Here is an 18,131-nt window from a genome sequence, read left to right as displayed (position 1 = left end):
AGGAAACAGTCTTAAAAGATAGTACATCCATTCTTCCAATATTTATTGAGTACTTATTCTGTGCTAGGCACTATGGAAAGTTATTAGGAATTTTATTTGTTTGTTTTTAAGGCCGTTGCGTTCTGGCTGGTTTGTGCTGGCTTTGCTAAGGCGGGGAGAGTTTGAGAATGTTGAGACCAAAACAGGGACTATTGGTGATGGACAGTGTGATTAGCAATCCTGTAGTGTGACCTTAACAATATACTTCAAGAAGGGCTGGTCCTAGGAAGTAGAAATATACAACTGGGTAAAATGCCTCTACATGTGATTTCTATTTGAAAAGAGATGACATTTGAACAGGATTTATAATTTGTTTAGATCCCCTATACTTGCTTGGAAAACAGAGTCATTCTTATTTTAGAAAAAAAAATGACAGAAGCAGTCCAGTAAGATTATATTTTCTGTTTCTGGTAAACATCATATATGACCCTACATATGCTAATATCTGCAGAGTGTTGTTTTCATACAAATTTGAGTAAATATTTTAAACAGCCAATACAAGGGAGGGCTGAAAGCCCTTCAGAGAGTGGCAAACATTCTATGTGATGTGCAATAAACATCCAAGATCTTTTTTTTTGGAAAGTTTTATTTATAATATACATTTTGTATGAGAGAGGTGATTGGTACAGGGTGCATATTTTAATCAAGGATCAAAATTGGTTAATTTGCGGGACCTTTTTTCTTTTTCAAATTTAGGATAAGGATTCATTTCGGAAGTTACATTTTAAACTTTGGAGTCAAATTGTTTCTTATTTGGGAGGATAATGTACAATATATACAGTGGTATGTGAAATAATAAAACTGTTCTAATTTGGTGCCATTGCTTGGATCACAACTGTATTTTTGTATTTCAAGCTATTGTCCTATATTGTATGTCAATACATTGTTGCACAGAAAGGCTTTACAATCCAAACATTTTATGTTCTCTGTGTAATTGAATTTCTCTGATCTTTTATAAACCAGAAACATTCATTGAAAGTATTTTCTGGGAATTTTCTTTTTATTGTGTACTTAAAAATATTACTTCCATAAAGATACTCTCAGAAGCCTTTGTGTCCCTTGGTGTGGATAAAGGAAACAGTTACTTCCCTTCAGTCTTCTCCAGTGAGAACCGAAAGTGGTAGATTGATGATTCCTGAAATAGGTGAGTAGAAATTTGGAGTTGAGAGATGTTTTTAATTTTTAATTTAATTTTATTTTTTAACTGAATTTATTGGGTTAATAAAATTATACATGTTTCAGGTGTGCAATTCTATAATACATCATCTGTCTATTGTGTGTTTACGACCTTAAGTCAAGTGTCCTTCCATCACCATGTAACCCCTGTACCTCCTTTTCCTCCCCTCGCCCCCTTTTCCCTCTGGTAATCACCATATTGTTGTCTATGGTTTTCTTTTTTTAATTTTTGCTTAATCTCTTCATCTTGTTCACCCAGTCCCTCAGCCTCCTCCCCTCTGATATCTCACAGTCTGTTCTCCATATGTATAAGAATGTTTATGTTTTATTTGTTAGTTTACTTTGTTCACTAGATTCCACATTTTAAAAAAATATTTAACACATTCACATTGTTCAAGAGGCAGGTAGAAAAAGATATACAATACAGATTCTCCATCTCATCAGTCACCACCTGCTCAGTTCCCATGTCCCCCCAAAAGTTAGCCATTGCTTTTAGTTGCTTTTGCATTGTGTCGTGCATATGCAAGTGTATAAGAGGAAGTAAAAATATAGATTCTTCTTTTTAGTAGACAAAAACAAATATATTACAGGCATTGTTTTACTTTGCCATTTTTTTTTAAATTTTTTTTTATTTATTCATTTTGGAGAGGAGAGGGAGAGACAGAGAGAGAGAAGGGGGAGGGAGCAGGAAGCATCAACTCCCATATGTGCCTTGACCAGGCAAGCCCAAGGTTTTGAACCGGCGACCTCAGCATTTCCAGGTCGACGCTTTATCTACTGCGCCACCACAGGTCAGGCCAACCATTTTTTTTTTTTATTGCTAAGTGAGAGGCAGAGAGATAGACTCCCGCATGTGCCCCAACCGGGATCCACCCAGCAAGCATCTTACCGAGACAATGGTCTGCTCATCTGGGGCTGCTGCTCCATTGCTAGGCAATCAAGCTATTTTAGTGCCTGAGACAAGGCCAAGGAACCATCCTCAGCACCCTGGGCCACCTTTGCTCTAACAGTTCAAGCCATAGCTGTGGAAGGGGGAGAAAGAGAAGAAGGGAAGGGTGGAAAAGCAGATGGTTGTTTCTCCTGTGTGCCCTGACCTAGAATTGAACCTGGGACTTCCACACACTAGGCCAATGCTCTACCGTTAAACCAACCGGCCAGGGCTCTCTTCATTCATTTCACAGTAGCTTAGTCTTCTGTTGGATAGATGCACTGTAATGTATTTATATTTACCCAGCCCCCTAATGATCATCATTGGGTTGTTTTGTGAATGGAAGTTTAAGTCCAGGATGGGAAGGAACAATATATATTCCAGCCGTCTACTTGTTAAATTCCCTAAACACTTTATTTGCAGATTGTACATTGTGATGGTTAACAACAATAGCAGTTACAATATTATATTTTCCAAAATTTATTTCCAGTAGAAAGACCATTTCATTTCAAATTTTGTGGTAGCTATTCTGCAAGGATTTAAAATGTCTATAAAGTGGTTTTAAATAAGAATAGTTTTGCATATTATATGCATTGCTGAAGTAGTCAATCACTTCTGGTCATGAAATTCATTCTAGGTGAGTTGTAAGTAGAGTTGGTGGAAAAGGTTTCCTGAACTTTAGCTTAAAGAAAGCTTCCTATGTATCAGGGTAAAATTCACCTCCTCACAACCCCCTGAACTAAGCCAGCGAGAGCATCCTCACAGCTGGAAGTGGGATGCCGCCTGTCTTTTCCATAGGGAGCAAGCTAGCAATGAAGGAAAATGTAATTGCTCAGAGCAATTATTTAGAGATTTTCAGCTTAGAAATGGAATATTAAACCCTGGTTTTCAATCCTGAGATTAGGGTTCACTGCCCTTCAGAGGAATGTAAGTCATTTTATTGTTGGCATCCCTTTACATTCACCATCAGGGGGAAAAACATCAATACCTTAATCTCACTGGAAATGAAAAGACAGACACGCATTCCAGGTGACCCCACACTGAGAGCAGTGTTTCCCAAAATGTCACCAAGATGACCTAGGTCAAAATCACAAAGAAAATGTGTTTTAACAAGACAAAATAAAACTGTGCAGATTCCTGGGCTCTACTTCCCAACAGAATCAGAAACTCCAGAACAGAGTTTGAAACTAGACACTTTAAAGAAAATGTCCGGGTGACACGCTCATCAAAGTTTGAGAATCACCGAGAAAAATAGTAGGACTGCAGACACACACAGCCATCTTTCTTAAGTCTAGGAGGTGCTGATGCATATGAAACGAGACAACCACTGTCCTCGAGCCTCTGTAGCTGTCCTTGGCATTGTAGACTGGACCTGCCAATGCTACCCACCCTGCCACACAGTGCCTGACTAAAGGTTACTGGTAAACTGTAGCACTGCCCTATTATAGCGGGTGAGCAACCAGTACTTCTTCATTTTTGAATTTCTGTCATTCCTGCAATGGAGAATTAAATATCGGTGTCTCTTCAGATTTCCTCGGTACACTGGCCTGGCCACATAGACCTGGCTTGTTCCCAGCCACCACTTAGTTGCCCAGCCCTTGGAGGTCTAGATTAACGTGCTTGAAAAAAGTAAACAGGTAGTGAGTACCAAAAATCGGGCCATGGTAGTTGCCAAGTTTGCAATGTGGTTGACGCTGTTACTCTTGATTTTGACTTCCACCTGCCACAAGGCAATAGAACATGGGAAGGTTTCTCTCTAATATAGTAGGCAAGGCATTTAGGTTCTAAGATACTCAAATAGCAAGCACTCTAAACTGGTGTATATTGCTAGGGAAGAAATGAGTAAATTTCTTCATGTGTCTATTAAGTGTTTTTCCAACAGGTATTTAAGAAAGAGCCTTTGTTTTAAGCTGAGCACTGAGCTTTCGTTATACTGCCGTCTTCAGGTTCACTCAGTCAGGTGAAGCGAGTAGAAGGGACGAGAGCTGACAGCAGTGTTGCTCTTCCTGCTGAGAAAAACAGCTGTGAGTTTCCATTGTCCACTGGGAGAATTCATGTTGAGTTAATATGTTATCATTGGAGGGGTTCGTTCTTTGGATCTCATTTAACGGTTTCATCATGTGCTTTTTTTTTGTTCCTAGCTTTTGGTTAGCTAAATGTTGGGAAGCCATGGCTTTGACAAGCTGGTCTCATCAGCTTCTATTCCAATAGCACTCAGAAAAAGAATTGTTTTTGAGTTGGTTTCCTCCAAATCTTGGAATCATTTGCCTCATTGTCTTTGGTTTGGAGATCATTTTCAAAATCTGGAGTTAATTATTAGTACAGAATAAGCTGCAATCTCTTCCTTGTTAACATTTTTATTTATTTATTTATTTATTGTTGGCTCAATGGCCAACTCTGCTCAGTGCCACAAAATTCAACAAAAATCTAACTCTGTAACCAAGGAAAACAGTCTCAACTTCACAGCGTTTAAGCAGGAAACTGGGAACAGGATTTAATTCCATATTTACCCAAAGGCGTTCCATTACTGAGAAAGAAACGGATCTACCAGCCACCATATCATCTTATTTTTTAATGTTTTTTATTCAATTTTGAGGTACAGTTGACATATAACATATTAGGTATAGGTGTACAACACAATGACTTAATATATGTATGTATTTATGAAATGAATGTCAGTAAGTAGTTAATATCCACCACCTCAAATACTTAAATTTTTTTCTTGTGTTGAAAACTTGAAGATTACTCTCTTAGGTCATTTCACTTAATTTATACTCACCTCAACTTTTTTATTTTATGTTATTTATTTTATTTTAATGAGATAGACAATGACAGAGAGGGACAGAGACAGACAGGAGGGGGGAGAGATGAGAAACATTGATTCTTTGTTGCGGCTCCTTAGTTGTTCATTGATTGCTTTTTCATATGTGTTCTGGGTGGGGGGGGGGGCTAAAGCAGAGCTAGTGACCCCTTGCTCAAGCCAGCAACCTTTGGGCTCAAAATCCTATGGCCAGCGACCATAGGATTATGTCTATGATCCCATACGTAAGCCAGCACCCCCGGGCTTAAGCTGGTGAGCCTGCACTCAAGCCATGGCCTTGGGGTTTTGAACCTGAGTCCTCTGCATCCCAGTCTGATGCTCTATCCACTGAGCCACCACCTGGTCAGGCTAACTTTTCCTTTTTTATGTTTCTATTCTTACTTCCTTTTTTCCATCCATCTTTCTGTCCTGCCTTTCTCTCACCAATTAATCTGGCATGTTCTTAAAATATTTTTAATGACATACACATCAGAAATGTACCTATTAAAGGATTTTTACAAAATGAACACATTCATGTAACCAAAACAAGAAACACCCCGAAGATAACACGCAGTAGCCCCCTTCTTCATACTAGTCATAATCTCCAACAAAAGTAACTTTTATTTTCTAGTACCATATATTAATTTTGCCCATTTTTTACTATCTGTATAGAATCATACAGTATATACTCTTTTTCCTAGCCTCTTTCATTCAACATTACAATTGTGGAATTCATTCATATTGTTGCACCTAGCTAAAGTTCTGGTTGTATAATCACCTGTGGGTAGACTATAATTTTGTAATCCATTTTACTGTTATTGGGCATTTAGCTCTTCTGGATAATGCTGCTGCAAACATTCTTGAGTTTGTCTTTTGGTGAATGTCTGCACATTTCTACTGGATATGTACCTAAGAATAGAGCTGCTGAGTCATAGATAAACATATTCAGCTTTAGCAGATTCTGTCAAACAGACTTCCAATGGACTACCAGTTTCCACTCCCACCAACAGTGTGTGGAGGTCGCAGCTGCTCTGTGTCCTTGCCGAACCCAGTATCGTCAATCTTTTTGGTCCTTCTAATGCAGGGGTCTCAAACTCAACTCAGCATGTGGGCCGCAGAGCAAGATCACAGCCTTTCGGCGGGCCGCACTAGGTCTACAAAAGGCAACTGTTACACAACACATTTCTCACTGCAGTTGAAAACAAAAAATCAATACAACAAGCACAATTGTACATGCAGTTTACTCAGTGTCACAAAACGACCACAAACTGTAGTTCGCATCACAACTGCTGTTAACTAAGCTAATATCTAGCTAGGATGCTAGAGAAATGAAAAATACAAGTAGGCCCCTAGGCTTACTTAATTTTATCCAAAATATTTTGAACTTCGTGGATTAGTCTGCAGGCCGCAGAAAATTGTTCGGCAGGCCAGGCCGCAAGGGCCGCAAGTTTGAGACCCCTGTTCTAATGGATCTTAGCTTTAATTTGCATTTTCCTGATGACTAATGAGCTTGAACATCTTTTCAACATTGGCAATTTCCATATCATTTGTGAAGTTTCTATTCAACTATTTTGCAATTATTTTTCCTGATGGGTCTGTGCATCTTTTTATTTTCTTATTTTTTTATTTAATTTGAGGTTATACTTTGGATGGGAGGTCTTTCTCAACTATGTGTGTGGCGTGTGTCTTCTCCCGGTCTCTGGGTACCTTTTCATTCTCCTACCACTGTATCTTGGTAAACACATTCCGTTTTTGTGTAGTTCAGTCTACCAGTTCTTTCCTGTGGTTGGTAATTTTTGTTTTCTGTTTAAAAAATATTTCTTTACCCAAGATTTTGAATATATTTGCCTGTAATTTCTTCTAGAAGCTTTGTTTTAGCTTTTATATATAGCTCTTTAGTCTACTGAAATTGATGGGGGGATGGTGTACAGTAGGGAGTCAATTTATTTTTTTTCACGTGGCTATCCAGTGGACCTGGCACCTTTTATTGAAAAGGCCATCTTTGCCCCAGTGCAGTTTCTAGATGCTCTTCTATTAAATTATTTGTGGACCCTAGCCAGTAGGCTCAGCAGTAGAGTGTCAGCCTGGCTTGTGGAAGTCCTGGGTTCAATATTCTGACAGGGCACACAGGAGAAGTGCCCATCTGCTTCTCCACCCTTCCCTCTCTACTTTCTGTCTCTCTTCCCCTCCTGCAGCCAAGGCTCCACTGGAGCAAAGTTGGCCCGGGCGCTGAGGATGGCTCCATGGCCTCAGCCTCAGGTGCTAGAATGGCTCCAGTTGCAAGGGAGCAATGGCTCCGATGGGCAGAGAATCACCCCCTAGTGGGCATGCCGGGTGGATCTGGATCGGGCACATGCAGGAGTCTCTCTGCCTCCCTGTTTCTCACTTCAGAATAATACAAAAAAAATTATTTGTGATTACTAAATTATGTTAATTATAGTTTTATAACATTTTGGTATAGTCATTTAGAAGTGAATTTATAACTTGGAGCTTCTACACTCTTGTGATAGGACAGGGGAAGTATTATATTAAAACTAATAAGTAGCCTGACCAGGTGGTGGCGCAGCGGATAGAGCATCGGACTGGGATGCGGAAGAACCCAGGTTCGAGACCCCGAGGTCGCCAGCTTGAGCACGGGCCCATCTGGCTTGAGCAAAAAGCTCACCAGCTTGGACCCAAGGTTGCTGGCTCCAGCAAGGGGTTACTCGGTCTGCTGAAGGCCCGTGGTCAAGGCACATATGAGAAAGCAATCAATGAACAACTAAGAAGTCGCAACGCGCAACGAAAAACTAATGATGCTTCTCATCTCTCTCTTCGTTCCCGTCTGTCTGTCCCTGTCTATCTCTGCCTATGTAAAAAAAACCCCAAAACAAAAACTAATAAGTACACATTTTCAGTATTTGAAGTAGTGATCGCTCATCAGAACTAAAAGTACAGCTATAAAACCAGCCCTTCAGCCACAGGAATTTGGACACGGGAGTTCTCATGGGATCCTCTGGGGAAAATATTAAATGTCTCCTTGAAATAAATTAACAACTTCTAATTTCATATGCTATTTTGGTTTTCCATTGACTCAGTGGTTTCTATATTACTAATTATCCCCATTTTAAGTTTTCCCTAAAATCTTTATAAAATGACTGTCTTCTATAAATGCATGTGAATATTGTGTTTTTAGGTAAGACTATATCCCTCTAGATTCGGTTTCTTTGGTGGTGAGAAACCTCTGATGACTTCTAAATCTTTAACAATATTTTTATAATCTTTTACAACTGATTATCTTGTGCAATGATAACAGTTTATAGATGAGGTCAGATGGTGCTAGAAGTAGAGTCTGCATCTTCGTTTGACTTCTACTTTTTTTTTTTTTTTTTTTTTTGCGACAGAGAGAGTCAGGGACAGACAGAGGGGAAGAGAGAGATGAGAAGTATGAAATCTTTGTTGCATCTCCTTAGTCTCCTTAGTTGTTCATTGATTGCTTTCTCATACTTGCCTCAACCAGGGGGCTATAGCAGACTGAGTGACCCCTTGCTTGAGCCAGCGACCTTGGGCTCAAGCTGGTGAACCTTGTTCAAACCAGATGAGCCCGCACTCAAACTGGCGACCTCGGGGTCTTGAACCTGGGTCCTCCACCTCCCAGTCCGAGGCTCTATCCACTGCGCTACCGCCTGGTCAGGCCACACTTTCTTTTTAATTAAAAAAAAGACTTCTAAATCATTTCTGAGTAATCATCCAATCCATTCTCTTGTGTGCAGTTCTGAGCCAATTAAATTTAGAATTGCTTTTTCTAATATAATCACTGCAAAGTCGGCTTTCCTGAAGTTGAAATTTTAATTGAGAGGAATAGTACCAAAAAGGCATTTAATTGCATAATTTTCAGTAGCATAAAAGGCATACACATTTTTTTTTCACAAGAAGAACAAATTGTAGACAAAGGAAGACATTTAACAGTTATTTTATATGCACCAATAATAATTGCTTGGAAAGGTGTCTATAAGTCGATTGGAAATAAGTTTGTATCAGTCCGAGCTCATACAAAGAAAGGAAAGGGATAGAATTGTTGAGATAATGCATAGGAGAAAATAGAGGTTTCCCTCAATTTAGAAAGGTATAAATAGTCCTTCAGCTTCAAATTCACCTTCTTTGTTTTTTCGGTAACAATGTATCTGCTGATACTGCCATTCTAGAATCATCAAGATTCTCCTTGTTATAGCCCCTAAAAATGACCTGAAAATGAATTTGCTAAAGTTTGAAAACAGCTTATAAACCAGAAGCTCATAGAAGACAGGGCTGTATTTTAGGCAGGAGTCAGCACTGACTTATCAAGTAAAATTCCCTAATTAGAAAGTTTCTATTCAAATGACCAACCCAGAATTTTTGAGAATCCAAGTTAAGGGTTTTAGAGGTTTAATGCTGCCAAACACCATTTGCACCAGGCAAGAAGTCATTCTAATCTTTGAGCATCATTTTGTAGAATTTGGGTGACAATAAAAAAAATTGTTCATGGGTATCTTAGTGTTTGTTTTTGTTGAAAAGTTCCTTTGCTTTACTGTAGTTTTGAATATAAATGGGGCAAGAGTTTTGTGTCTGGGCATTGTTGTGTGGACAGACGGCACAAACTAAGGTAGAGATCTAGAAAATAGCAGTAGTTGGATTTTAGTCTTTCTGACCATTTGAAGGCTGTTTCAGAACAACTGTCTACTTCCTTGCACAAGTTGAACTTGAATCTGAAAAATAAATGGCATCTGGCAACATTAAATGAAAAGCACTTGAAGACTGTAGCTGAAAAATTATAAAAGGGGAAGGAAATCCGCCCACCAATTTGTTGTTTCTACTGGTAAAAAACCCCACAGATGCAGATTCCATGTGCAGTGTCTTGAACTGTCCCAAACCGTGCCAGGCACACAAAGTTTGAAAAAATTTACTTCACAAGTGTGGTTTGGATACAGTACGTATAGAAACACCATTCATATCCCTGTCTAAAAATACCATTTCTGATGGGTACATGTGGCTGACTAGGACAATTGCTAATGACTGCTTTAGTCATCCTTATTGTTCAGAAGCCATCATTAGTCATATGGTTGCCACATTCAAACAGACCCATCTGAATATATTTTGTCTTCAGACAACCACTTAAGGATTTCATTAAACTTGCTGTGAGATATGGTACATTCTAGTAATATGAACTGCTTTCTGTTGAGGGTAGAGATTTAAATTCTTCCAATTTTGCCGAGTCCTATTATGATGTGATCAAGTCACGTATTTTTCAATAACTGCATCATCATTTGTCCTTTTCCTAGAGCTAGTAAAATGCCTTTAAACCAAAATCAGGTCCCTAAATGGGCAGTTTTGTTTTTAGACTTTACCCAACAAGTCTTGCCATATCTGTATCATTAGACAAAAATGCCAGTTGATGGCTTGGCAGAGTCTTTCATTGCCATTTGATTGAAAGTATACTGAGAGAGCCCTGAAGGTTGCCATCTTGATTTATAATGTGGATGCTGAGAATTAAAAGTGTTAGTGAAGGAAAAACACTTTCTAGCCTGAAAAAAGAGTTTTCCCTTTACACAATGGGGTTTTAAGAATATCAATGAAATAATATTAAGAGATTGTCATCTAGTTGGGTGCTTCCCAACATTTTCTAGTATGAAGACCCAATGTTAATTTTTCTGTGAGCAACTGAATGATTGTGGTTATGCTTTTAGCATCTTTACAAGTTCGTGACAAGTAGATTTGCATTTTCTTTCTTTTTTTTTTTTTTTTTTTTACAGGGACCAAGAGAGAGAGAGAGGGATAGACAGGGACAGACAGGAATGGAGAGAGATGGGAAGCATCAATCATCAGTTTTTCGTTGCAAGACCTTAGTTGTTCATTGATTGCTTTCTCATATGTGCCTTGACCGTGGGCCTTCAGCAGACCGAGTAACCCCTTGCTCGAGCCAGCAACCTTGGGTCTATGCCGGAGAGCTTTTTGCTCAAGCCAGATGAGCCCATGCTCAAGCTGGCGACCTCGGGGTCTTGAACCTGGGTCCTCCGCATCCCAGTCTGACGCTCTACCCACTGTGCCACTGCCTAGTCAGGCTGCATTTTCTTTATTTCTTTTTTTTTTTTTTTTTTTTGCATTTTCTTAATCACAGCACATCTCAACACATTTGCAAAAAAGGAAATTATACATGTTTGTAATCATAAATATAGTCAATAAGACTTGGTTTATGTGAACTCATAGACTTTAAGCAAAAACTCCTAAATTTGGGAATTATCAACCTGTGTTCTCTGATCTCTTCACTTTATAGATGAGATAAGTAGGGCCCAGAGAGATTCACTGATTGGCCCAAGGTTTTTGCTCTGTGGCAGAACTAGAATGCAACCCATGTCTTCTGGTTTTTCCACTCCCCACCACAGGCTCCTTCCTTCAGGACGATTGGGGGGAAAAAATGTCCAAACTCGAATTTTCACATATGAATTTACAGTGGTGGATATTAATTGAAGATGCCACAATTAAAAAAAATGTGAAGAAAATATGGGACCCCAATGGAAAAGTTAAAACTGGCAGTGCCCAGCACATGGTAATTGTGCAATAAATAGAGCAGATAGAAGCACAATTTCTTACCCATATTTTTTATTGATTGATTGATTATTGATTTTAGCTAGAGAGGAAGGGAGAGAGAGAGAGAGAGACAGGAACATCAATCTGTTCACGTATGATGAGATTGAACCATCAAACTGCTTCAGGCCAATGCTCCAACCAACGGAATTTACCAGCCAGGGCCTGGAGTTCTTTCCCAGATTTAAACCTCGCCCTGTGCATTCCAGTTCCCTTAAACATTGTCCTTGCTCACTCAAGTTATATAATTGAATGTTCCAACCTGCTTTTACCAAATATATTTACTAAAATAATTCGATTCCCACCTCCATTCCTCTCTCCACCATCCATAACTTTGTGTAATAACTTCATGGAACTTACACATATCTGTGGACCATCCCTCTGCCAGGAAGTGAACAGAAGCAGATGGAGTGTTCTCATTCCTCAGGCAAATGTTTCAGAAAGACTTTCTCTCTCGCAGTCCTAAGGAAAGTAACATTGATACGAACAATTAAGTTTTCCCCTGGTCTTCATTCATTTTTTTCTGGTATTATAGAAGCTGTGACTTCCAAAACCAAATTATATCTTTATTTTTTTATTTTTTTTAAGCAAGAGAGAGAGAGAGAGGTGCAACTCGTAGTTGCAGCACCTTAGTTGTTCATTGATTGCTATCTTATTTGTGCTTTGACCGGGGTGTCCAGCTGAGCCAGTGACCCCTTGTTCAAGCCAGCGACCTTGAGCTCAAGTCTGCAGACATGGGGTCATGTCTATGATCCCGCGCTCAAGCCGAGGACTTTGGGATTTTGAACCTGGGTCCTCAGCGTCCCAAGCTGACAGTCTGTCCTCTGTGCCACCACCTGGTCAGGGCAAATTACACCTTTAGTATCACTGGTATAAACTATCGGGCAGCATGAACACAGATTCCAGAAAGAAGTTTGCACCACATGTCCTTGAAATTGTTGCATGAGTCCCCACTGGGCACTTTTTGTGTAAGAGCAGTAGAGATGTCTGAAGAAGAGTGCTTTGTGTCAGGTGGTGGAGCCAAACACAAATTCAGATTCTTTCCTGGATCCAGCTCTCTCTGAGACAAGTCGAGGCTAACTCTTGAATTCTCTTAAAGGGAAGAAGAGAGAACAGCTACCCTCAGCTGCCACAAGGGTATGCTAGGTATTTTATCTCTTAGGGAAAATGGCTTTAAGTTTATTTGATAGTGACCATGTATAAAGTAGTAGTATTTAAGTCTGTATGAGACTAGGCACTTTATTTTTCTTTTATAAGAACAATTGTGGCCCTGGCCAGTTGGCTCAGTGGTAGAGCGTCGGCCTGGCGTGCAGAAGTCCCGGGTTCGATTTCCGGCCAGGGCACACAGGAGAAGCGCCCATCTGCTTCTCCACCCCTCCCCCTCTCCTTCCTCTCTGTCTCTCTCTTCCCCTCCCACAGCCGAGGCTCCACTGGAGCAAAGATGGCCCGGGCACTAGAGTGACTCTGGTCGCAACAGAGCGATGCCCCGGAGGGGCAGAGCATCGCCCCCTGGTGGGCAGACCGTCGCCCCTGGTGGGCGTGCCGGGTGGATCCCGGTCGGGCACATGCGGGAGTCTGTCTGACTGTCTCTCCCCGTTTCCGGCTTCAGAAAAATACAGAAAAAAAAAAGAAAAAGAAAAAAAAGAACAATTATGGCTACTTGCAGCACATTACTTATTTGATAGGAAGGGTCATGGGGCATATTGAGTTTCATGAGGCTGAAGTGAGCCGACGCCTGCTACCTCTGCTGAAGTAATAATGCGTATTTGTACATATGTTCACTGCTTAGACTCGGGGACCTCACACCTTTTATCCTTTAGGGTGAACCTTTGAGAGCAGACGGGAGCTTCCTTTTGGAGTCAGCTGTACTAGATCTGAATCCTGGTTTATAAACACACACGTGGTCCAGGGCTTCCGTCGCACACACAGGCTCGTGTTTATTTTCGAAGGACAAGCTTTCACTCACACTCACTTTGCCCTGTTATTCTTGTCTGGCTCAACCTTTCTAATCCTTGGGTCTCTCAACTCCTCAGGACGAGAGCACATCAGGAGCTTATATTATTGTCATTGGAGTTTGGCCCTGGAGCCATCCTGCGCTGAGAATTGCTCACAATTTTCTCATGAGAAATTAGTAAGGTAGAATTAACCATTTTGAGAAATGGATAATAAGTTGATGAAGATGAAAGTGCACACGGTAAAGTGTGTTCCAGATGACAATTTGGTTGGAGATCTGCTGCATGAACATTTCGGGCATAACATCACCTTGGTTCTCTTCTGACCCAATTCTGGAGAAGCCTACGCTCTTCAACATGGCACCAGCATTAAGAAGCAGAGGTTTGGAGCCCTGGCCGTTGACTCTGGTACAGCGTCAGCCTAGCGTGTGGAAGTCCTGGGTTCAATTTCTGGTCAGGGCGCACAGGAGAAATGCCCATCTGCTTCTCCATCCCTTCACCTCTCACCTCTCTCTCTCTCTCTCTCTCTCTCTCTCTCTCTCTCTCTCTCTCTCTCTCTCTCTCTTCCTCCTGCAGCCATGGCTCAATTGGAGCGAGTTGTTTCTGGGCACTCAGGATGGCTCCATGACCTCTGCCTCAGACACCAAAAAGAGCTTGTTTACTGAGCAAAGAAGCAGTGCCCCAGATGGACAGAGAATCACCCCCTCGTGGGCTTGCTGGGTGGGATCCCAGTGCGGGCGCATGTGGGAGTCTGTCTCTGCCTCCCCTCCTCTCACTGAATTAGGGGGGAAAGGCGGAGGTTGAATACCCTATGTTTCTTCAGCTGTGTGTAGTACACATCCTGCCCCAGGTGCCCTGCATGCAGGGGAACCAGCCATGCTCCGGAAACGCAGGCCCGGAGCTATACACCTACTGTTCGATGCAACAGACTGGCGTTCTCCACTTGGGGAGGAGCTGGCTCATTTGAAGCCACTTCCAGTGAGAGATAAATCAAAACCAAGCTATTGGAAAGAAACTTTAAAGTGAAATGATGAAAAAAAAAGTTTACGAAAACGCCAACCTTTCAGAACATGTTTGTGTTTTTCCATTGGGGATAGATTTTGTGTAAATTCTGTATAGCCCTTTTTTTAAAGCAGTAAAGCTATCACTTCCTCTGCTACCACCTTCTTATTTTCTAGACCCTCTAATTAAATCTGTAACAGAAGAAAATTAGAATTATGTGATCAAATATGCTTTCTGTTAACAAAAATAGCTACAGCTTTGAAAATACTCCCTCCCCCCCCCTACTGAAGTGTGGAGTAAGAGAAGAGTGGTTTCCGCACCTTCAGTATGTCTTTCAGCACTTGCTGTGAGGGACAGCTAATAGAGTAGAGACACCCTGGCAGACTGCTGCCTGCCAGAGCTCCAAATGGCTCTTGAACCTACACAGCTGATGCTTTGGACCATAAAGAGAAGTAATTGCATCAGCAGAGTTTAATTTATGCTTCATTTAAGATTTGTAGGGAATAGCTTACCCTTTCAATCCTTGGGGCTGAGGTGCTAAAGAAGCTCTATAGACTCATACTCCTTCGATTTCTGACACTTATTGAACACGAGAAGCCTTATTTGCATTTAAATTTTAGATATGAGCCCTTTGACTTAACAGTACTGTTCATAAGATTGCCATGTGCTGTGACTGACAAACGGATATTTAAAACAATCAAATGATTGCTATACTTTAAAACCATATGATTCAGTCTGTCTTGTGGCTAAATTGTTTTCCAAAATAAAGTGTCCCGAGTCGTCAGCTCTGAAGATGGTGTGTGCGTGCACATGCATGTGCCCGTGGGTATGCATTTAAAAAGAAGGGGGGGGAACCCTCACTCTGCGATTGCTTTTGTGAACTTTAACCTCCTCTTACAAACAGGCAGATCTCCTCATTTGTGCTGCATCTAATCAGGAAGTACTGGAGATATTTTTGTAACTATTTTGCAACATAAGGCCATATCTTTCTGCCTCCCTTAAAAAACATGTTTTATCCCTCAAAGATCATAACACTTGGGTTAAAATTTTAAAAAAGGAAACGAACAAAATAGAATTCCATGATGCTGGCTTGGACTGGATCCACCATACTTGACCAAGCCCCTCCAGGTCACTGTTAATGCCTTCCCTGCTGCTGGGAAAATGTAACTGCCTTTCATGCCATCAGGGAGATGGCCCGTTGCTCTCTGCAGGGTGCACTTATGTGCTGGCCTGTGTCTAGGCCATTCTGATAGGCTGATGGGGAAGAAGGGTGAGAGAGATGGAAGAACGGGTGGTGGCGCCATGGAGACAAGGGCGTGGCCATGCTGTTTGAATGGAGCAGCAGGTAAGACATAGTGACCAGGGCTAGGAGTGGGGGTTTGCCCTGGTTATGGTAAGTGGGCGGAAATATGCTGTGATGGCAGAGGCGGTTCGAGTTAGAAGCCATATCATACTCTTTAATTAACAAAGAGTGTCCTATTACATCCTTAAATTTCTCCTCCCAGTCTTCTCAAATTCAATTATAAAAATGATTTCATTAAATCAAAAATTATTTGTCTAAATCATAAAATTAACTTTTTAGAAAGACTCAACATGGAAACTTTCCAAGAGTGGAAATATCCTATGTGTTTGAATGAACTTGCATTCTGCCTTCCCATCCCCCACCATTCCACTCCCACTGACTCACTCTGGACAGTGGAGTTTTGTGTCCTGGGAGGATGTCTCCTCACAGCTCCTTCCTTTCACCCCCGCCATGGGGTGTGGACGATTGTGCTCAGCGCGTCTCCTTCACCCCTGATTCCCTGTCCTCCCGGCCTGGCTCTCTGCATCTCTGGAAAGCTTATTCTCTCTTGCTTGCACAAGCTCTTATAATCGCCTTTCTTCTTGCCCTTTAGCTTCTCAGTGTTCTCAGGAGAATTATATTTCTCCATCTTTACAGAATTTCTGAGTCAAAAATGTGGACGAATCTTGGCAAAAATTATTCTTTTGTTTAGAGCACTGAAGGAACTTTAAATGTTTATCACATTCATTAGTGAGATTCTTTTGTGAGTTTTTCTCTTTCTTCCATGAGAATAACTCCAGAAAGGTTGAGTCTTTTGTTTTCTTCACTTCATATATATATATATTCCCAGTTTCTACATAGTGGCAGGGACATGGTAGACAATAAATATTGTTGAATTATTGAATAAATGAGTACAATGTTTACTGAACACCTACTACTATATATGTCAGATGCTATTCTAGGTCCTGGGGATACAATGACAAATAAAATTGACAAATCCCTGGGCTCCTGGAACTTACGCTGTAATCGATAAATGCATCAAAGTATTCTCATTTAAATATAATAAAAAGCAATTGAAAATAGACATCATAAAAAACAAGTATAATCTAGCTCAAATAAAAAGTGTGCTCTATGTACAAAAATATATCCATATTACATATTACATTGTCGTTGCAGTTAAAAGACTGAATAAGTACTCCTCATTTCAAGAAAAACTAATATGGAGACCTGTACTTGGAAAACATAATTTAGGGATAGCTTTGCTTAAAGGTTTCTTTCTTTCTTTTTTTTTTTTTTTAAAGGAAGGGCTTTTTTAAATTTATTTATTTATTCATTTTTTAGAGAGGAGAGAGACAGAGAGGAAGAGAGAGGAGAGAGAGACAGAGACAGAGAAGGTGGGAGGAGCTGGAAGCATCAACTCTCATATGTGCCTTGACCAGGCAAGCCCAGGGTTTCGAACCGGCAACCTCAGCATTTCCAGGTCGATGCTTTATCCACTGCGCCACCACAGGTCAGGCAAAGGTTTCTTTCTTTTAAGAAAGAACTTACCACGGGGCTTATTTCAACAGCCAATAACATCAGTAAATTTTTAATGCTGAGTTTCTAACTTCTTAGAACACTGTTAGTGCCTAAAGGGGAGGAAAGACTTTTGGGGTTTCCTTTACATAATTTTCTTGTCCCTCTAAATCACCCTCTTTTGGCATGTTTCATTGTTTTAGTGCTCTTGACTGAAGGAGCACATTTTCTTTCTTCTTTTTTCCCCATTATGAGCCGTTCCTTCATTACATGAAGGTGTGTAGTCAACACAGCAGCCCTGAACCTCCTAAGAATTCATACCTCCTGCTTGAAGCATTCTGTTCAGGGTAGGTATTCTGATCTCTTCAGTTAGAAAGTGCTGTCAGAATTTTTCCTAAACCAAACCCTTTCATCTCTACCCATTAGAGAAAATGCAACATAAATCATTGTGTCAGTGATATCCTTGGAATGCAGCACACACCTCCAACAGAAAGAACTGCAGTCATAAGTGAGGGGAAATACAAATCTAGCACTCTGACTTGCTTAAAACTGGCCCCTTGAAGATGGTTCTCACCGTATCTCATTTTCAGTGTGGGAAGTGGGACAAAGGATTTTAGGAGTGCTTAAGTATCCAGTCAGACCAGAACTCTCCTGATGTGGACGGCGGGGACTCGAGCAGGCCAGATGTTCCAAGTTACATGTGCAGAAGTGTTTGTGGTTGATTCTGTTTGAAATTGATTGTTGATACTCTCATGGGACAGCCTGTGACAAATAGTATAATAAAAATGTTAAAAATAGCATATTTATTCCTTGGAAAATCTGAGTTCCCACAATTCA

At 40.7% G+C, this 18,131-nt stretch overlaps 1 long non-coding RNA gene across 1 annotated transcript; it reads right to left on the bottom strand.

Annotated features, from left to right (window-relative positions):
- Positions 1 to 103: 103 nt before the first annotated feature.
- Positions 104 to 16,313, bottom strand: LOC136337668 (uncharacterized). The gene is made up of 3 exons (XR_010731867.1): positions 16,185 to 16,313; positions 11,904 to 12,005; positions 104 to 1,174 (listed from the first exon to the last, which is right to left on the bottom strand). It is a non-coding gene; the product is annotated as an uncharacterized lncRNA (long non-coding RNA).
- Between the last annotated feature and the right edge of the window lie 1,818 nt (positions 16,314 to 18,131).

This window comes from Saccopteryx bilineata, chromosome 5, assembly GCF_036850765.1.
Source record: "Saccopteryx bilineata isolate mSacBil1 chromosome 5, mSacBil1_pri_phased_curated, whole genome shotgun sequence".
NCBI lineage: Eukaryota > Metazoa > Chordata > Mammalia > Chiroptera > Emballonuridae > Saccopteryx > Saccopteryx bilineata.
Note: the sequence above shows the minus strand (reverse complement) of the source record. Positions and strands in the feature narration are given on the sequence as shown.